A 21759-nucleotide genomic window follows, 5' to 3' on the forward strand; every position below is an offset into this window, starting at 1 on the left:
CAGACTTCAGCAACACCCGCAAGAGTGTCTCAAAGATCACATCGTCTGGTTGGTAACGGCTGAATGGCTGATGCTTTAATTTGGATTAATTGGAGTGCATGCATGCTTGGCCACTAGATGAGTAGGAACATTACATGCATTGGTAAGTTTCTTTGGGCATGTTTGGTTCCCTATTTAGCTACAGGCTGCATTGCATGGGGATCCTGGATGAACATGGTCTGGTTGGGCTGATGCAAGGATGAGTAGAGATGGGTGTTTGGTTAACTTGCATGATATTGCTGCACCACGTGGGTTCTTCTGAATTTATTTGGGCTTGCCTGGTCATTGTTTGCTAGCTACTACAGCGACAGAGGACATGGCTAGCAGCCTAGCACGTAATACAGCGCAGCCGCCAGTCATGGCCAAAACTACACTGCTTCATTAGCTATCTCGCATACTTGAACTGAAACAGACGAGATGGATCGATGGAGTTGCGCAGACCCGACCGATGTTGCGGGGAGTCATCGTGCAAATGCATCGATCGTTTTCTTCAGTAAGGTACGCGATGACAAGTAGTGCGGGGCGACGAGATCTGAAGCTTGGCGGCTCCATACGGCGGGATCCGGCATGCGGCGGCGCAAGTCAGCAGGAACTGGCGTGCGGCGCTTGGTCGAGGAGGGTGGCGGCGGCGCTTGGTGAGGACAGCGGCCTTTAAATTAGAAAACAGAAAAGAATTAAGATGAGCCATCTAAATCGGAAAGAAGAGAATATTATACTACTCCAAACACCTCTTTTCTTATTAAGTTTAAAAAAAAAGAGAATGACCCCCGGACTCTGCATCTGGGAGATGCATACGGCCACTTTATTAATTATGCTCGAGGACCTTACAAAGTATTACAAACAATATTCTTGAATCCACCATCTCGGCAACATATGCCGCTACTCTTATCCATATGATGAAGGGATACTAGTTGGGCCACTATCCAAACCACTCACCTAAACCTAATATCAAAAGCAGGAAGCCCCAGCCGAGCCACATACCGGGTCTGGGGCACAATCCGGTCAGACACACTCTTGTGTCGTCTCAGCCATCTTCCACAGGTCCGTCTTCAGAATATATGCAGTCTTCTACCTTGTGTAGGCCACTCCGCTATCGACGTCACCATGACGCCAGACAGCTACCTCCTCCTGCGCGAGTCCATCTCTGCGCATCGGGTGGCGCGCCTCCACAGCGCCATGCCGCCGACCTTCGCCGCCATCAATGAGTGAGATGAAGCACCGCTCCACCACGGCATGTACTGATACAGAGCGCTAGACAGAACAGCTCAAAGGCAACAGCAGCTGCAAAGCAGCGCTAATGCCATCACCCTACACACGGCGCAGGACAAAAGCCGTTGGAGCAGCCGCAAGTGAACAAGGCCGGCACAAGCCGCCAGCCGCCACCACCAGAACCACCACTGCACACCCGCCACCACTGCTATCCCCAGACGACGCCTCCAAGAAGGAATACGATGTCGCAACGCCGTCGCCGCCCAACCAGGGGACCAAGGTCTTCACCACTAAGCAGGGGGCAGGATGAGGAGGAGGGGAACCTCACCGAAGCCTCCAAGGAGGGGATCGGCGCCAAAGGCGTCGACTTCGCTGTGGCCGCCGCGCTGGCCAAGGGGTTACCCCGGTTCCAACTCACAACCTCGAATTCCCAACCACCCGAGCCGAAGGACAGCACCAAGAGGGACGCCGGCCACCGGAATCAGAAGGGGATCGAGCAGATCGGGCAAGATGGGGCGGGCCTTCTCCACAAGACGCCGATGCGGTCCGCGAGGAGACCACCGCGTTGCGACCCACGCCCGCTGCCCCTTTGCTACCCACGCAGCCAAGAGAACAACCATCCAGCGCCCACCGGCGCCACCTGCCGAGGGATCCACGCCGGGCACACCATCCGGGGCCGCTGCCCCGGTGCCCTAGGCCCTCCACGAGATGCAGGGCAGCCAGATTCCCGCCGCCACCATCATAGATGACGCGCGTGCGAGCCGGGGGCGCACCTCAGGTGGCGGCGGAGTGGAAGGAGGAGTGGGGAAGGGGGGTGGCGGCGCTAGGGTTGGGAACCCTCGAGTCGCCTCAGAGAGACGACGCGAGGGAGTACCCTCGAATCTAGTATCTCTTGACATGCATGTATGAATCTAGTATCTCTTTTCTTATTAAGTACATACCACAAAAGCAAATTTGTATTGAATGAATGAATGACGATAAAACTAATTCCTCTCTAAAGAGCCGTTGGTCAAGTTTGTCCGCCGCGACGGCCGGCGTGCCTCAACTAGCGATGACGTCAGTCATCACCATGGAATGGCATGCTTCAACTCACGAGAAAAGTAATGGTTTTAGCAAGAATTTATAGCGTGGGTACGCCTAGCTAGCTAGCTTGGCAATATAGTAGCGAGCATTGAAAAAACGAGCCGCGACGGGACATAGTATTAAGCTCAAGTTGGTTGATTATATTTCTAGCTAGTACAACCGTAGTTTAATTAGACACTGGTTATTTTTCTATTAAATTCATCATTGCAATATCATTACTATATAATCTTTCTGGGTGTGTCTATGTCACATCTAGATGTGCTCTAATTATTGCACATCTAAATGAGTGAATCATGCATAAAAGAGAAAAAGAAAAAAAAGAAAATACTCACACGAATCTCAACATAAGATCAATGACATAGAACTTAGATGTGCAATACTTATGGCACATCTAAATGCGCTTTAGCAAAACTGAATCTTTTTAGTTAAAAACTGATCTCTCTCTTTTAATATTGATGCTCTCAATGGGTCGTGCGGTCTTTGAAGAAACAAATTGGTTTCAAATTTACACGTGATAAAAAATTGTCCATATTTCACTAGCATATGGCACTGTGTAGTCCGACCAGTAGTCATTTTTCACGTGAAACAAATTGACTTTATGATTAAACAAGATAGTACAACGGACGGAACAAACTGAAATACTTGGGCTATATATATAGCTGATAAAAATAGAGGTATGTCAACTTCTCTAAAGTATATTTCGAAAATAAAGGTCGCCGATCTGGCTCATCATCTATGGATACAAAAGGTTACATCATGTCTTTGAAGTTTTCGTCTCTAGCTCCGTTCTTTGCATCTTCACATTCTTTCCTTACCAACCTCTGATGAAGCAGGCGTCAAGGACAAGGTCACTCAATCTTCTGTTCAACAGTATATCAAACGTTGTTACTTGAGGCCCACCATTTATAAAAGAGAGAAAAAGGTTTTAGCCCACAAAGCCACTGGTGAAATCTTTGGTGAGACAAAACACTCGGAGCAGCCACCGGCAAGATCTTTGTTGAGACAAAATTTTCCAAGTGCAGGTGACAAAGGCCAGCACCCAAAAGGTTGCTTGCAAATTTCAGGCGTTGTGTGCACTTCTGTGTGAGTGGATTGTAGACTTGCAATGTCGATGTTGCCGAGAACTTATCCTGCACATAGAAGAGCAGCTTTTCACCATCATGCATCTCTGTCAAAGGCATCACCCGTTCAACTCGTGAATCCGTTTCTATTGCGTACGCCTTTTCCCAGACGCCTTTGGTGGGATCATTGAGAAGCCATATGAGCCATATGTTGTTCGAGGTTCGTTGAACCACGCATAGGGTGTTATTAAGCTTGACCATACAGCTTGTTTTTGTCTTCCTTTGTGGTTTTCCATCAGATTTCGTTGGGCCCTTGATCGACACCCTCCACTCCTCACTTTCGAGATCAAAGCGGAGTACAGAGACCTCTTCCACCAGCCCTGACATGGACCCGGAAAGGAAGTGCATGACACCATTGACAGTGACCGCGGAGCTGTTGTTAGGGCTGTTGGCGGTGACTGCTTCTGGAGGGGACTGCACTTGTCTCCACTTTGCGCCATCTTGTAACGTGAGAACCTTGCAAACTTTGCTGGTGAGCCAGACGACCTTGTACGTGCGAGACGGGGCGGCACAGCCGACGTTGAGATCCCAGAAGGATTCCCTGTTCCACTGCGTAGAGATCCTCGTCACAGCCCCGGTGGGAAGATCGACGGCGTTGATGACCGACTGGACGCCAAGATAATCATTGGTGATGCAGACCGTGCCGTCGAGGCGGTAGCCGTAGGTGCAGACACCGGGCCTGTTGATAACTGTTACGACGTTGCCGTCCGTGTCCATCAGCCGCAGGTCCCTGGTGTTTTCATCGGAGGAGTAGGCAGCGAGGAAGAGGAGCAGCGGCTCGGTGTGGTCTCTGTGCGCGGCCACGAACGCCGGGCCGGTGATGAGGGCGTCCCACGCACTGGACACGCACCGGAATCTGCAAGCCGACTTCACCGGCACCCGTGAGAGTATCTCGAAGACCACATCTTCTGGTAACGGCGGCAGCATCGTCAGCCGATGCTAAAAACACCCGTGAGTTGTTGAGGAGGGATCGAGAGAAGGATTGCGTTCGGGTTGGATAAACTCTTATGCCGTATAAATGTCAGGTCATATTCTGGAGATTAGGAACTCGAACATATCACGACTTGTCATTAGACCTTCAAAAGGACTGTGGCTACGTAGGACAGCCCACACGTGATGGACACGTACGCCTCTCCGTCGATCCGGACTGTAGGAAACAGACTTGGAGTACAGTCCGACTCCTTTTCAAGGTCTAATTCTATACATGCAATATATTGTCCTGCCATCTATAACCACGACCCCACGATCACGATCAATGGTGTCATGCACTTCCTTTGTCACTCGCACGTGGACGAGGACTATCACCATATACTCCGGCTTGATCTTGAAAGTGAGGAATGGAGGCCGTCGATCAAGGTCCCGATGACATCTGGTGAACAACTACAGGGAAAGACACAAACAAGATGTATGGTCAAGCTTAATGACACTCTATGCATCGTTCAAGAGAGCTCAATCAACATATGGCTCATATGGCTCCTAAATTACCCCGCAAAAGGCACCTGGATCAAGGCGTACACCATACCAATGGCTTCACCACGTGATTTGGTGATGCTTTTGACGGTGATGCGTGATGGTCGAAAGTTGCTTTTATATGTGTACGATAGCATAAACTTGTACACAACGGCAACTTCAACACTGCAAGTCTACGACCCAATCACAGGATAATGCACACACCACCTCAAGATCGCGAGCAACCTTTTGGGCCATGCTGTTCCTTGCGACTTGCACCTGGAAAATTTTGTCTCGCCTAAGATCTCCATGATGACCACGCCGAGTGTTTGTCTTGCCTAAGATTTTACTAGTGGCTGCACCTACACCTGCTGAATCCTATTTTTGTCTTTTGCAAGTGAGTTTTTACTTACCAAATAATGATTTTGAGGTGGCGTTGAATAGAAGCTTGTATGACCTACCTTGTCCTAGACATCTACTTTGTCGGAGGTTGGAGAGGACCTGAAGATGCAAAGAGCGGAGAGAGGCAATTACTTATACATAATTTGTTGTAACTTATTTGTGCATCCGTTGATGACGTGCCTTAAATTTCAAAATAAACTTTGAAGAACTTGACACTACTCTATTTTTATCAGCTATAGCTCAATTTTTCTTTGTCCAGTCCATTCTACTATTTCAATCCGTTGTACTATCTTGTTTAATCTGTAAAGTCAAGTAATTTCAAATGAATGATTACGTTATATGTAGGGTGGCAAATGAATATGGATTTTAAAGTGCAAGTGCACCCGTGCATGAATGTGGGTTTTGAAGTTGTGCGTACGTGAAGTAGCAGCAGAGCAGAGTAGATACATGAACTTGGGTCCTCCGAAGACGATGTAAGAGCATCTTTAGCAGACCCCTCAAAACGCGCGGACCCGCAAAATCCCGGGCTTGACCCATTTTTTTAGCCAGAACAGAGCCCATATACGTTCGGCCCATAATTCTTTTTATGGTGGCCCACAGCCCCCCCCCCCCCCCCCCCCCCCCCCGACGCGGTATATCTATGGGTTCGCGGCGCCGATACGGGTTGACACCCTATCCCTCTGCCACCGCGATTCCCCAATCCCCCTTCTATTTTCTCGCTGCCGGTGAGTCCAATCCCGCCACTGAACGCCACCATGTGGGGCGCCATGTGGAGCTCCGGCCGCAGCTCCGGCAGGAGAGGGACGACTCCGAGCACCAGCGGTGTGTCCGAGCGGATGGCACACGGCGAAGAAGTACACCAACCACGACCTCCAGCCGTTGGAGTCGCTCCTCCGCCGCGAGATGGAGGAGTACGACCGCCGGCACGGGCTGATCTTCTCTGACGCGAGCTCCTCCTCCACCTCGCGCAGCTCCGCCGCCAGGGTGTTGAGTCCCCGCACGCCGCTCCTCACACCGTTGAAAAGGGAGCCGGTGGATCTCCCGGCCCTCCGCGTGGTGAAGCGGGAGCTCAAGGCAGAGCCGATGCTGCCAGGCGGTGGCATCATCGGGCCAGAGGATCCCCCCCTCCCCTCTGGCCGAGGCGGACATCTTCGAGCGAGAAATCATGGCGCGCAACGCGCGGGAGGAGGAAGAGGAGGAGGAGCGCTGGCGATCCGTTGCGAACCTCGATGACGTCCTCCTCAAGCAGGGGCTCATGAAGGAGAAGGAGTTCGCCGACAACCAAGATGCATGGCGCCGCGATAAGAAGGCGCGGGACGACATCTACATCAACCTCGTCTCCGACCACGACGACTGAGGATGTCTGCCACCGTAGCATCGCCGCCGCATCCGGATGGCTCCGGTGAGCCAATTTTTGGCTGTAGGGTTATGGTGGCCGCCTATCCCCCTAGCTATTAGTTTAATTTAGTGTATGTATGAACTATGTATGGTGATCAAGAACTATGAACTATTTCCATTTCTCCCGCGAAGTCTCTATTTCTCCCGCGAAATCATGGATTCAAAATTTACAGTTTCATTTGAGGTTTTTATTCTTTTGCAGAGGTTTTCGGCCCGTATCCGAGGCAACGAGCGAACTGTAAATTGTGTTTATAGGTCAGCGTTTTGAGGAGTCTGCTAAAGATGCTCTAAACCCGTCTCTTATTAATCCCGGGCCGAGCACGCACAGTAGATTCATAGGATCCACATGGAAAACATATCCTATACTCCCAGCGATGGAGTACTCCGATTGCACCGTGCGCATCAGTGCTGTTGTATGAAACATGTAGGCCCCCGCACGCTGCTCCTCACACCGATGAAAAGGGAGCCGGTGGATCTCCCGGCCCTCCGCATGGTGAAGCGGGAGCTCGAGGCGGAGCCGGTGCTGCTAGGTGGTGGTATCATCGGGCCGAAGGATCCCCCCTCCCCTCTGGCCGAGGCGGACATCTTCGAGCGAGAAATCATGGCGTGCAACTCACGGGGGGAGGAAGAGGAGGAGGAGGAGGAGGAGCGCTGGTGACCCGTTGCGAACCTCGACGACGTCCTCCTCAAGCAGGGGCTCGCGAAGGAGAAGGATTTCGCCGACAACCAAGATGCATGGCGCCGCAAGAAGAAGGCGCAGGAGGACATCTACATCGACCTCGTCTCCGACCACGACGACTGAGGATGTCCGCCGCTGCACCCGGATGGCTCCGGTGAGCCAATTTTTGGCTGTAGGGTTATGGTGGCCGCCTATCCCCCTAGCTATTACTGTAATTTAGTGTATGTATGAACTATGTGTGGTGATCAAGAACTATGAACTAGTTCTATTTCTCCCGTGAAATCTTGAATTCAAAATTTACAGTTTCTTTTGAGGTTCTTGTTCTTTCGCGGAGGTTTTCGGCCCGTATCCAAGGCAACGAGTGAACTGTAAACTGTGTTTACAGGTCAGCGTTTTGAGGGGTCTGCTATAGATGCTCTAAACCCGTCTCTTATTAATCCCGGGCTGAGCACGCACAGCAGATTCATTGGATCCACATGGAGAACATATCCTGTACTCCCAGCGATGGAGTACTCCGACTGCATCGTGCATATCAGCGCTGTTGGATGAAACATGTAGGTCCCCCCCCCCCTACCCCCTCGCAAAAAAGAAAAGAAACGTGTAGGTCCAGGATTGAATGCCAACATCCCATCCTACAAATTTTGCAAAAAGCCCCCCATAGGAGTACAGAATAACTTCCAATCATGCTCCAAAATATGTGCCACCCCAGTTTTGGGACAGAAAGAATATATACATCATGTACCTCGATAGTACAGAGTATATCATGGATTTTCCAAAATGATAAACATGTGTTCCACAGGAAGTGTACACCACAAACATTCAGCAAGTTGACTTGAGAAGGTAAAGCTAATTCTAAGAAAATAAAAGAACTAGTAATCCATGAACCAAGAACCAGAATGCAAAGACGACAACACCAGGTCTATTAACCACATTTTTCAAATAAGAGGGCAACGCATCAACGGCTATCTCGGCATTTCATAGCTCATAGTACGACAGTAATATCATCAATGCTTTGTGAAAGGCACTTCCATGAACCAAGATTTGAACTCATAAAATCTGCACCAGAATGCAAAGACGACAACAGCAGGTATATTAACCGCATTTTTCAAATAAGAGGGCAACGCATCAATGGCCATCTCGGCATTTCATAGCTCATAGTACGACAGTAATATCATCAATGCTTTGTGAACGACACTCATGATAATATATAAATCTCCCATGAAGCACATAACTAGAGTTGCCGCCCAATATTTACAACCCAAGGTAGGTATAGCAGAGTAGCAGGTGTACATGACTACATATATTGCGTGGACGGATTCAACTAGGCCTACTAGTTATAGTAGAAATAAAAAATGATGGAACTAGGTCCATATATGAAAAAAAAGGCAAATTTTCTTCCATTATTTAACGCAAATTAAAGGATGTCCTCCCATGGCTTGGGCTGTCCTGCGAAATATAAAAAAAGTTCAAGTTAAAGATTTGCAAAGACACTCAACATGTTTTAATCGATGAGGAGGAACATATAAATACCGCTTGAATTATCGTGTTTCTACTGATGTTGAACCTTCTTGGCCGCTATTTGCTCTGCAAATAAGAAGAAAAGCGCATTATGAAAAAATGACAAAAGACATACTATTTAAATTATGGTTTATTTGCCTTTCTCCTTTGGCGTGTTGTAACGATCTTCATCATGTATGTCCAATCTCATTTGGACCTAGCAATGTTGTTTGAAGTTAAGTCAAATGACATGCACAAATGAACTTTAGTAATACAACAAAGATATACCATGGAGAAGTTTTCAGCGCATCATTTTCAAGTCCCATCGTTGTACTTGACCCAGCACTTGGAGTAATACTTGTCATTGACTCATCATTCCCTGCTCGGTGTAGAAAAACGTGTGAGAAATAGCCTTGCGCGAGAGCTGTAGTACAATGAAGTCCTAAAAAGTAACAGTCCCATGCTAAGTAGCGAAGAAAGAAAATGTCTATTGGCATTTAGATGTACTAAGAAAAAGCGAGTTATGAAAATGGTGCTAATAAAAAACATCCTTGAGTACAACAGCATGTATTTAGCATGGCATCATGGCACGACACATAGCACCAAAATTCTAAATCCGCTGGAATGTAGTTCCGTTTTTGTTACACCTGAATGAGGAAGACGAACGAGCTAATACGTTTATTCACTAAACAGAAGCTACCGCCGTATTTGTTTCGATGAAAATACTGAACAAACATACAGGGAACATCAGAAATTAGTGACGCACATATTGATATTGCAAGTGTTAATGAATCTCAGTTTTGTGCCAACAAGCACTTCATATTCAGGTACTTGAACAAGTAGATAAAATTACTCCGAAGTCCGAACTCATATCAGGCCATAAGTTGCTGACATTTTTCTATACCTAATTGCTCAAATATGCATTCTAAGCTAAATAGAGCAAATTATTTCAGTGATTATTTTTCCTACGCCCAAATACAGAGAGATATCACCCAGTTTAATGATATAGGATTAGCTACATCTAACACATTCATCACATAGTGATGATGGATTAGAAGCAAAATACACAACAAAACAGAAGGTTGATACATCCAAAAGGATACCTGAAGGCTGGAGTTCCCTTCTCCGGTGTACGCTAATGGCGGAGCTAGGCGTCCGCAGATGGCGGATCTAGCCATCGACGGATGGCAAAGGTAGGCGTCGGGCGTGGTGAGGTGTTGGCGCCGAGATGGAGAACGGCGGCGCGGGGATGGGGCGGTTTATCTGCTGGACATTGGAACACGGCAAGGTCGCAAGGCAGCACACGGCGAGGTTCGCCGCCAGAGATCCGACGCGATGCCCTATCTCGTGTTCATTCTGTTTCTAACCTGGGGCAGCACATTGGAGTAGCTTTTGGGCTATTTTGTAGTTACGTGAGGTGATCTTTGCAAATTCTGAAGGGAGGGGGCGTCCCGGTTCCATCCTGTCCCCATATTTTGCATCTAACGTGTGGGCTATGTTGGGTGCAGCCGGAGCACCGAATCGTTCGGAGCACAGGATATTTTCCCGATTCACATGGACATGGTCTTCTGTACAAACAGACGGCCTTGTCCTGGGAGCATGACAGCCAGACCTCCCAGTGCAGCGACTTGACGATCGTCTCCACCTCACTACCCAGTCCAGCTCCACAATCACAGCCAGCAGTTTACACCTACAATGACAACATCCAGCACTTGAGGCCCTCTTTGAATCGTACGATTCTCAAAATGCAAGAATACGAAAAATAAAGGATTCGAGTGGCATGCCTACTTGAATCCCATAGGATGATCACAGAGTGTTTGATGCCATAGGAAAAATAAAGGAACTGAAAAACCAGGTTGGAATGGATGCTAGATTTCCAATGAAATCTAGTACACATGATTCCATAGGGGAAAATGCTATTGAATTCAATCCTATGAATCAAACGACACTGAACTGAGTGAAGTCGTCATGAACGCGCTCGCCACGGAAGAAGCCAACACCTGGCTTTCTCCCTTTGTTCTTTCGCCTTGACGAGGAAGCAGCGCCAATATCGGCACCTCCAGCTCCCACGGAATCACGGGGTGCGCCGCTGCCGTTCAGATCGGTCGCGCCATGTCCTGGTACGTCGTTGGCGTTGTCCCATGGATCCTCGTAGTCGTTCATGACAGGTACACGCACTCTCCTTTGACCAGCATGTAGCGCTTGAACCTCGACAGGCTGTCGCCAATCTGGCATCTCAGGCAGCCATCACGGTGAAGCTGCAAGGAGGAAGAGAAGGCCAGGCGAAAATTTTAGATAAGCTCGAAACAGGAAGGGTACGGTGTACATGTTGCAAAAGCGGGTCAGTACCTGATCTTGCGACGCCGCGGCCGTGCGAGATGCTATGTCGTTTCCCATAGCACGAGTCGAGGAGGAGATGAGGTATAGTGGCTTGGGAGGAAGTGTTTCTGCGGCGTGAGAGTCACAGGTGTGCGTCCATATTCTGGTGGCAGAAACGAACAAACATACACAGAGCCTTTGCTCGATTAGAACCCACACGCGAGCCTACGAGACCAGCAACCGTAACACATTCTGCCACGGTAATCGGTTCAGAACAGCAGGCCTAACTGTTGTGCATCTCGAGCTACACTGCCATGAGCCAAGAGTCAGGATAGGAGGACCCGGGTGCGTAAGCTCAAGAAATCTGCATTCGAGGGAGAGCGGTACGGCGGTGGGCGGGTCGAGCGCCGCCTCGTAGAGCTCGAGCGCCGTGGCGAGGTCCGCGTCGCGGGAGCACATGTCGAGCCGGTGCTTGAGCAGGCCCTCGGGGAAGTCCCGCGCGCGCCGGCGGCGGGAAGCCTTGGTCTCACCGCCATGCCCCGGAGGCATCGGTGGAGCAGGGAAGGTCGGACCGGTCGTCGTCGGCGGAGGGTCGTCGAGGGCCGTGGCGATGGATGAGTAGGAGTGGTGGCGCCGGCGGGCGAAGGGGACGGAGGAGAGGAGGCGGTGCCGGTGGGAGTGGAAGCGGAGGGCGGCCGTGGGGCGGAGGGCCCCCGCCGCGAGCCGCATCGTCGGACGAACTGTCTGTCGATCCGTCACTTATCTGAACCTTGTTGATTCAAAGAAAATTCATACGTACGATTCACATGATTTTTAGACGATTTCAATTCATTTTTTAGGCTCTTTGACTCGTACGAAATTTGATTTTTACAAACTTTTTCTAAGGATTGCATTGCGAGTGAGGACACGCTTTGCTACGTCGTTGGTGTTATTGGATTTTCTCACATAAAAGTTAATCCCTCTATTTCAAAATATTAGATGCATTAGTTTTCTGAAAAGTCAAACATCTTTAAGTTTGATCATATTTGTAGATAAATATATCAATATCCATAATATCAAATCAATGTCATTAGATTCATGATAAAATGAATTTTATATTTTTATTTATTTAATATTGTGGATATTGATATTTTCATAAAACCTAAACGCATGAATCCTCTGGCGATCATCTGGCAATTGCCACTTTGTTTTTTTTAAGTAACTAGGGAATTTATTCAAAGCTCAAAACATCCGGGATACAAGCAATGTCAGGACGATTCCCTAGCCAACATGACGACCCACCGAAAGAGACGCATCTCCTTCTGCTATCGAGTGGGCCTCAAAATTATTTTCCCTACGCTCAAAACGGAAAGAAACAGAAAGAAAACTATTCCTACTAACAAGAATTTCCCTTAGGATAGGAGCATAAACTGGCGAGGCCTTGTTGTTTTGATGTTTGAAATCACCTCTAAGCAGTCCGAGGCTATCACCAGATTTTGAAGATTCAAATCCTGAGCAAGTGCAAGAGCTTCACTACATGCATGCGCCTCCAAACTCGCTGCATCAATCAGTCCATCGAATACCACTGCCGAAGCTCCTAAATATCTGCCTGTACTGTCACAACACATCGCAGCCGCTACTCCTCTTTCCCCAGAGATGAAACTCCCCCATCACAATTCAGCTTGGCCGTGTTTTCACCCGATGGTAGCCACACCTTCACCTTAGGAACCACAGGCGGAGAGGGATTAATTCGCGAGGTACGAACAGCAGCTATATCCAGGTCCTCCAGAAAACGCGTAATGAAGCACATTGTGGACAGTGGGCTCTGATATTCATCATCATGTATGGCCTTTCGCCGTGCCCACCAGATTGCCCACATGGTGACCAGTACTCGGGCAATATCATGTTGACTTGTGGACTCGAATAACCAAAACAACCCGAGTCTTGCGTCGTCGCTTTGGTTTGATATCACATGCTCTAGTAATTCGTCATCCGCAACGGCCAGGCACACCTGGCCATGCGGCAGCTAAGGAGGGAGTGCCGCCAAGTATCGCTCTCCGCCCTGCATATTGAACAACTCGAAGAATCCGCCATGTGCCTATCATGTCGAACTTGGCCTGTCGGGATCGATGTATGTGCTAGCCTCCAAACAAACACCCGCACCTTTGATGGTACTTTCACCTTCCAAAGTTGAGCCCAAGAGTTTTTCTCTGCTGCAATATTGGAGTGACCCGATCTATGTTCCAGCCAATCCTCCCGTTGGAACTTGATTGCAGCAAGCATCCTGTAAGCCGAACGGACTGAAAAACCTCCCTGTCTATAGTAGTGCCAAGCCCAAAAATCGTCCTGAAGCCATAAAATTTGGGCCGTAAACTATTTCCATTATAATTTCGTTGGTGCGTTAAAGCGCATTTATACAAGTAGTGCAATAAGCAGAAAGCTATTTGATATGCCTTAACCAAGGGAGAGTTGCGTGTGGGTCCTGAAAATACATAAAGGTATCGTTAAGCAAACCACCTAAAATTTCCCCAGTACGGCCATGCTTCTTGTCGTCTTGGTGTATTTATCCTTCAAAAAGGAACCGATGGTCAAGCCGTCAGGAAAGGCCTATGAAAAAGAGACCTGAAAAGGGAGGAAAAAGGAAACAGTGAAAGTATGTGTGTGTTCGGGGGCGGTCGAGCCGTATTGTGGATCACAAGCTAGTTATGCCTCCATCCATGCCCAGGGTATTTTGAGTGCGTAGTTATGTACGCGCGGTACAATTGCCGCCACTTGGTCGGGACTGGGACAGAGGCCAAATTGCTAGTCGAGCTCTTGATGAGCCGAGTTGTCCTGCTGCAGAATAGTCCGGACTCTCTTGATAGTGTCCGAGAGCTTGGCCGCCGAATTAAGGTTCTGTTTGAAAATGCCGCTCTGTACTTCTGCTGCTAAGGCAACGGTGTGCTCCTCGGTGGGAGCGTTCCGTCTTTCCATTAATTGTTATGACACTGCATGGTCCGGGCATCTTGAGCTTGAGATAAGCGTAGTGTGGCACCACGTTGAATCAAGCAAATGCGGTTCGTCCAAGCAGTGCGTGATAGCCGCTGCGAATGGGGACGATATCAAAGACTAACTCCTTGATTCGGAAGTTGTTCAGAGATCCGAAGACAACCTCTAGTGTGATTGAGCCCGTACAGCGGGCCTCTACACCTGGTATGACTCCTTTAAAGATAGTCTTGATGGGCTTGATCCGTGATGGATTAACGCCCATTTTGCGCATTGTATCCTGATAGAGCAAGTTGAGGCTGCTGCCACCGTCCATCAGGACTCGTGTTAGGTGGAACCCATCAATTATTGGGTCCAGGACTAGTGTGGCTGAAGCGCCGTGACGGATATTGGTCGAATGATCCTGGCGATCGAAAGTGATCGGGCATGACGACCATGGATTAAATTTTTGGGCGACTGGCTCTATCGCGTACACGTCCCTGAGTGCGCGCTTGCGCTCCCTCTTGGGGATGTGGGTAGCATATATCATGTTCACCGTTTTGACCTCAGGAGGAAACTTCTTCTGTCCCCCTGTGTTTGGTGGCCGGGGCTCCTCGTCGTCGTCTTCACTTTGCGATCCCTTCTCCTTGCTTTCGGCATTTAATTTGCCAGCCTATTTAAAAACCCAACAATCTCTGTTAGTATGATTGGGTGGTTTGTCTGGGGTGCCATGAATCGGGCACGGACGATCGAGTATGCGGTCCAAGCTAGATGAGCCCGAATTGTTATTTTTTGAACGGCTTCTTTCGCTGACCGGACTTAGAGCCACTGAATCTGGCATTGACCGCCGTATCATCGGTGTTCTCATTGTTGTTTCGACGCTTGTATCTGTTGCGTCGGGACTTGTCGTTGCTATTTTTGGCTTCAGGGGTGCCGGCGTCTCTTGCATTGTTTTTGCTACGGGCCAGCCAACTATCCTCACCCACACAAAAGCGGGTTATGAGTGCCGTGAGGGCTGCCATGGACTTCGTCTTTTCTTGGCCGAGGTGGTGGGCGAGCCATTCGTCGCGGATGCTGTGTTTAAAGGCCGCTAGGGCTTCGGCATCCAGACAGTCGACGATCTAGTTCTTTTTAGTTAAGAACCTGGTCTAGAATTTCCTGGCAGACTCTCCGGACTGTTGAACTATATGGCTTAAGTCATCCGCGTCCGGAGGTCGAACATATGTACCTTGGAAGTTGTCAAGGAAGACTTCTTTCAAGTCCTTCCAGCTGCCGACGGAATTTTCGGGCAGGTTGTTCAGCCAGTGCTGGGCTGGTCCTTTGAGTTTTAGGGGGAGGTATTTAATGGCATGAAGGTCATCGCTGCGGGCCATATGAATATGGAGAATGAAGTCTTTGATACATACCGCGGGATCTGTGGTTCCATCGTATGATTCGATATTCACGGGTTTGAAACCTTCTGGGAATTCATGTTCCATGACTTGTCAGTGAAGCAAAGAGGGTCTGCGGCTCCTCTATATCGGGCCGCATCGCGACGTAGCTCCGATGGAGTCCGTCTGCGGCTTTCGGCCCGCCCATGACTAGGTTTTTCACGTCCGAATAGATAGCCGTCATCACGTGTTGAGGCATGTCCTCGCGATCCGTAGATCGATCTTGTATGTCCTACTTGTTGGGGAACGTAGCAGAAATTCAAAATTTTCTACGCATCACCAAGATCAATCTATGGAGTAATCTAGCAACGAGGGAAGGAGAGTGCATCTACATACCCTTATAGATCTCTAAGCGGAAGCGTTCAAGTGAACGGGGTTGATGGAGTCGTACTCGTCGTGATCCAAATCACCGATGATCCTAGTGCCGAACGGACGGCACCTCCGCGTTCAACACACGTACAGCCCGGTGACGTCTCCTACGCCTTGATCCAGCAAGGGGAGAAGGAGAGGTTGGGGGAAGACTCCATCCAGCAGCAGCACGACGGCGTGGTGGTGGTGGAGGAGCGTGGTACTCCAGCAGGGCTTCGCCAAGCACCGCAAGAGACGAGGAGGGAGAGGGGTAGGGCTGCGCCAAGAAGGAGATGTTCTCATGTGTATGGCAGCCCAAAACCCCCCACTATATATAGGGGAAAGGGAGGGGCTGCGCCCCCACCTAGGTTTCCACCCCTAGGGGTGGCGGCCAGCCATAGATCCCATCTAGAGGGCGGCCAAGGGGGGAGAGAGGGGGGCGCACCACTAGGTGAGCCTAGGGTTTGCCCCCTTCCACTCTCCCTTGCGCCTTGGGCCTTGGTGGGGGGCGCACCAGCCCACCTGGGGCTGGTCCCCTCCCACACTTGGCCCATGCAGCCCTCCGGGGCTGGTGGCCCCACTTGGTGGACCACCGGGACCCTCCCGGTGGTCCCGGTACATTACCGATAAACCCGAAACTTTTCCGGCGACCAAAACAGGACTTCCCATATATAAATCTTTACCTCCGGACCATTCCGGAACTCCTCGTGACGTCCGGGATATCATCCGGGACTCCGAACAACATTCAACAACCACGTATATCTATTCCCTATAACCCTAGCATCATCGAACCTTAAGTGTGTAGACCCTACGGGTTCGGGAGTCATGCAGACATGGCCGAGACAACTCTTCGGCCAATAACCAACAGCGGGATCTGGATACCCATGTTGGCTCCCACATGTTCCACGATGATCTCATCGGATGAACCACGATGTCGAGGATTCAATCAATCCCGTATACAATTCCCTTTGTCTATCGGTACGATACTTGCCCGAGATTCGATCGTCGGTATCCCGATACCTTGTTCAATCTCGTTATTGGCAAGTCTCTTTACTCGTTACGTTAATCTCATGGTCTAAGGAAATGACACTTGACATTAGAAAAGCTTTAGCATACGAACTACACGATCTTTGTGCTAGGCTTAGGATTGGGTCTTGTCCATCACATCATTCTCCTAATGATGTGATCTCATTATCAATGTCATCCAATGTCCATGGTCAGGAAACCATAACCATCTATTGATTAACGAACTAGTCAACTAGAAGCTTACTAGGGACATGTTGTTGTCTATGTATCCACACATATATCTGAGTTTCCTATCAATACAATTCTAGCATGGATAATAAATGATTATCATGAACAAGGAAATATAATAATAACCAATTTATTATTGCCTCTAGGGCATATTTCCAACAGTCTCCCACTTGCACTAGAGTCAATAATCTAGTTCACATCGCCATGTGATTAACACTCACAGGTCACATCGCCATGTGACCAACATCCAAGAGTTTACTAGACTCAATGATCTAGTTCACATCACTATGTGATAAACACTCAAAAAGTTCTGGGTTTGATCATGTTATGCTTGTGAGGGAGGTTGTAGTCAACGGGTCTTGCCATATTCAGATCCCTATGTATTTTGCAAAACTTTATATCGTAGATGATGTTGCCACGTTCCACTTGGAGCTATTCCAAATTGTTGCTCCATTATACGTATCCGGTATCTCTACTCAGTGCTATCCGGATAGGTGTTAAGCTTGCATCGACGTAACTCTTTACGTCAAACTCTTTATCACCTCCATAACCGAGAAACATTTCCTTATTCCTCTAAGGATAATTTTGACCGCTATCTGGTGATCTACTCCTAGATCACCTTTGTACCCTCTTGCCAGACATGTGTCAAGGCACACATCAGGTGCGGTACTTCAGCATGGCATACCGTATAGAGCCTATGACAAAAGCATAGGGGACGACCTTCGTCCTTTCTCTTTCTTATGCCGTGGTCAAGCTTTGAGTCTTACTCAACTTCACACCTTACAACTCAGGTAAGAACCCCTTCTTTGACTGATCTATTTTGAACTCCTTCAAAAACATGTCAAGATGTGCGTTCTTTGAAAGTACCATCAGGCGTCTTGATCTATCTCTATAGATCTTGATGCCCAATGTGTAAGCAGCTTTATCCAGGTCTTCCTTTGAAAAACACTCTTCAAACAACCGTTTATGCTTTCCAGAAATTCTACATCATTTCGGTTCAACAATATGTCATCCACATATACTTATCAGAAATGTTGTAGTGCTCCCACTCACTTTCTTGTAAATACAAGTTTCTAGCAAACATTGTATAAACCTAAAAGCTTTGACCACTCCATCAAAACATATATTCCGATTCCGAGATGCTTGCTCTAGTCCATAGAAGGATTGCTGGAGCCAGCATACCTTTTAGCATCCTTAGGATCAACAAAACCCTTTATTGTATCACATACAACTTTTCTTACGAAAAACTGGTAAGAAAACTTGTTTTGACATCCATCTGTAAGATTTCATAATCGAAAAATACAGCTAATGCTAACATGATTCCGACGGACTTAAGCATCGCTACGGGTGAGAAATTCTCATCGTAGTCAACTCCTTGAACTTGTGAAAAGACTCTTTCCCACAAGTCGAGCTTCATAGACGGTAACATTACCGCCCACGTCCGTCTTCTTCTTAAAGATCCATTTATCTCAATGGCTTGCCGATCATCGGGCAAGTCCACTAAAGTCCATACTTTGTTCTGATATATGGATCCTATTTCGGATTTCATGGCTTCTAACCATTTTTCGGAATACGGGCCCACCATCACTTCTCCATAGCTCGTAGGTTCATTGTTGTCTAACAACATGATATCTAAGACAGGATTACCGTACCACTTAGGAGTAGTACATATCCTTGTCGACCTACGAGGTTCGATAGCAACTTGATCCGAAGCTTCATGATCACTATCATTAACTTCCTATTCAACAGACGTAGGCGCCACAGAAAACATCTTTTTGTGTTGCGTCACTCTCTGGTTGAAGTAAGGGTTCGACAACCTCATCAAGTTCTATCTTCCTCCCACTCAATTCTTTCGAGAGAAACTCCTTCTCGAGAAAGGACCCGTTCTTAGCAACAAACAATTTGCCCTCGGATCTGAGATAGAAGGTGTACCCAACTGTCACCTTTGGGTATCCTATGAAGATGTGTTTGTCCGCTTTGGGTTCGAGCTTCTCCGGCTGAAGCCTTAAGCATCGCAGCCCCAAACATTAAGAAGTGACAACTTTGGTTTCTTGCCAAACCAATGTTCACACGACGTCGTTTCAACGGACTTAGATGGTGTCCTATCTAAAGTGAATGCAGCTGTCTCTAACGCATAACCTCAAAATGAAAACGGTAGATTGGTAAGAGACATCATAGATCGCACCATATCTCATAGGGTTCGATTACGACGTCCGGACACACCATTACCTTGTGGTGTTCCAGGTGGCTTCAACTGTAAAACAATTCCACAATGTCTTAAGTGATTTCCAAACTCATAACTTGGAAAATCCCCTTTTGATCAGATCGTAGGAACATGATCTTATTGTTATGATGATTCTTAACTTCACTCTGAAATCGCTTGAACTTTTCAAACGTTTCAGACTTGTGCTTCATTAAGTAGATATACCTATATCTACCCAAATCGTCAGTGAAAATGAGAAAATAGCGATATCCACCGCATGCTTCAATTCTCATTGGATCACACGCATCAGCATGCATGATTTCCAACAAGTCACTTGCCCGTTTCACTGTACCTGAAAACGGGGTCTTAGTCATCCTGCCCATGAGGCATGGCTCGCATGTGTCAAGCGATTCAAAAATCAAGTGACTCCAAACATCCATCGACATGGAGTTTCTTCATGAATCTTACGCCAATATGACCTAAGCGGCAGTGCCACAAGAAAGTGGTACTATCATTATTAACTCTACATCCTGTGGCATGAACATGTGTATTACCACGACCGAGATTCAATGAACCATTCACATAGGGTGCATGACCATGAAAGGTATTATTCATGTAGACAGAATAACCATTATTCTCTAATTTAAATGAATGACCGTCTTGCAATGAACATGATCTAATCATATTCATGCTCAACGTAGACACCTGATAACATTTATCTAGGTTCAATACTAATCCCGAAGGCAGATGGAGCGTGCGATGGTGATCTCATCAACTTTGGAAACACTTCCAACACTCATCGTCACCTCGCCCTTAGCCAGTCTCCGTTTAGTCGGTAGCTTTTGCTTCAAGTCACCAATAATAGCAACTGAACCGGTATCCAATACCCAGGTGCTACCAGGAGTACTAGTGAGGTACACATTAATAACATGTATATACTTTGTTGAAGTTTCCATCCTTCTTATCTACCATGCATTTGGGGTAATTCCGCTACCAGTGTCCGTTCCCCTTACAATAGAAGCACTTAGTCTCGGGTTTGGGTTCAACCTTGGGTTCCTTCACTGGAGCGGCAACTGATTTGCCATCCATGAAGTTTCCCTTCTAGCCCTTGCCCTTCTTGAAACCAGTGGTCTTGTTAAACCATCAACACTTGATGCTCCTTCTTGATTTCTACCTTTTGCGGTCTTAAGCACCGCGAACAGCTCCGGGATCAACTCCATCCCTTGCATGTCATAGTTCATCACGAAGATCTAGTAGCTTAGTGATAGTGGCTAGAGAACTCTATCAATCACTATCTTATCTGGAAGTTTAACTCCCACTTAGATTTAAGTGATTGTAGCAACCCAGACATTCTGAGCACATGCTCACTAGCTGAGCTATTCTCCTCCATCTTGTTGGCAAAAGAACTTGTCAGAGGTCTCACACCTCTCAACACGGGCATGAGCCTGAAATCCCAATTTCAGCTCTTGGAACATCTCATATGTTCTATGGCGTTCAAAACGTCATTGGAATCCCGTTTCTAAGCCGTAAAGTATGGTGCACTAAACTATCAAGTAGTCATCAGGATGTGTCTGTCAGGTGTTCACAACATCCACAGACGACGTTGTAGGGGTTTGCACATCGAGCAGTGCATCAAAGACGTAAGCCTTCTGTGTAGCAGTGAGGACACTCCTTGGACTACGGACCCAGTCCGCATCATTGCTTACTATATCTTTCAACTTACTCTTTCTCTAGGAACGTATTGAAACAGGGAGCTACAACGTGAGCTATTTATCTACAACATATTTGCAAAGACAATTTAGACTATGTTCATGATAATTGAGTTCATCTAATGAACTCCCACTCAGATAGACATCCCTCTAGTCATCTAAGTGAAACATGATCTGAGTCAACTAGGCCGTGTCCGATCATCACGTGAGACGGACTAGTCAACATCGGTGAACATCTTCATGTTGATCGTATATTCTATACAACTCATGCTCGACCTTTCGGTCTTCCGTGTTCCGAGGCCATGTCTGTACATGCTAGGCTCGTCAAGTCAACCTAAGTGTTTTTGCTGTGTAAATCTGGCTTACACCCATTGTATTCGAACGTTAGAATCTATCACACCCGATCATCACGTGGTGCTTCGAAACAACGAACCTTCGCAACGGTGCACAGTTAGGGGGAACACCTTTCTTGAAATTTTAGTGTGGGATCATCTTATTTAAGCTATCGTCGTTCTAAGCAAATAAGATGTAAAACATGATAAACATCACATGCAATCAAATAGTGACATGATATGGCCAATATCATTTTGCTCCTTTTGATCTCCATCTTCGGGGCTCCATGATCATCGTTGTCACCGGCATGACACCATGATCTCCATCATCATGATCTCCATCA

This window comes from Triticum urartu, chromosome 7 (genome assembly GCF_003073215.2).
Source record: "Triticum urartu cultivar G1812 chromosome 7, Tu2.1, whole genome shotgun sequence".
NCBI lineage: Eukaryota > Viridiplantae > Streptophyta > Magnoliopsida > Poales > Poaceae > Triticum > Triticum urartu.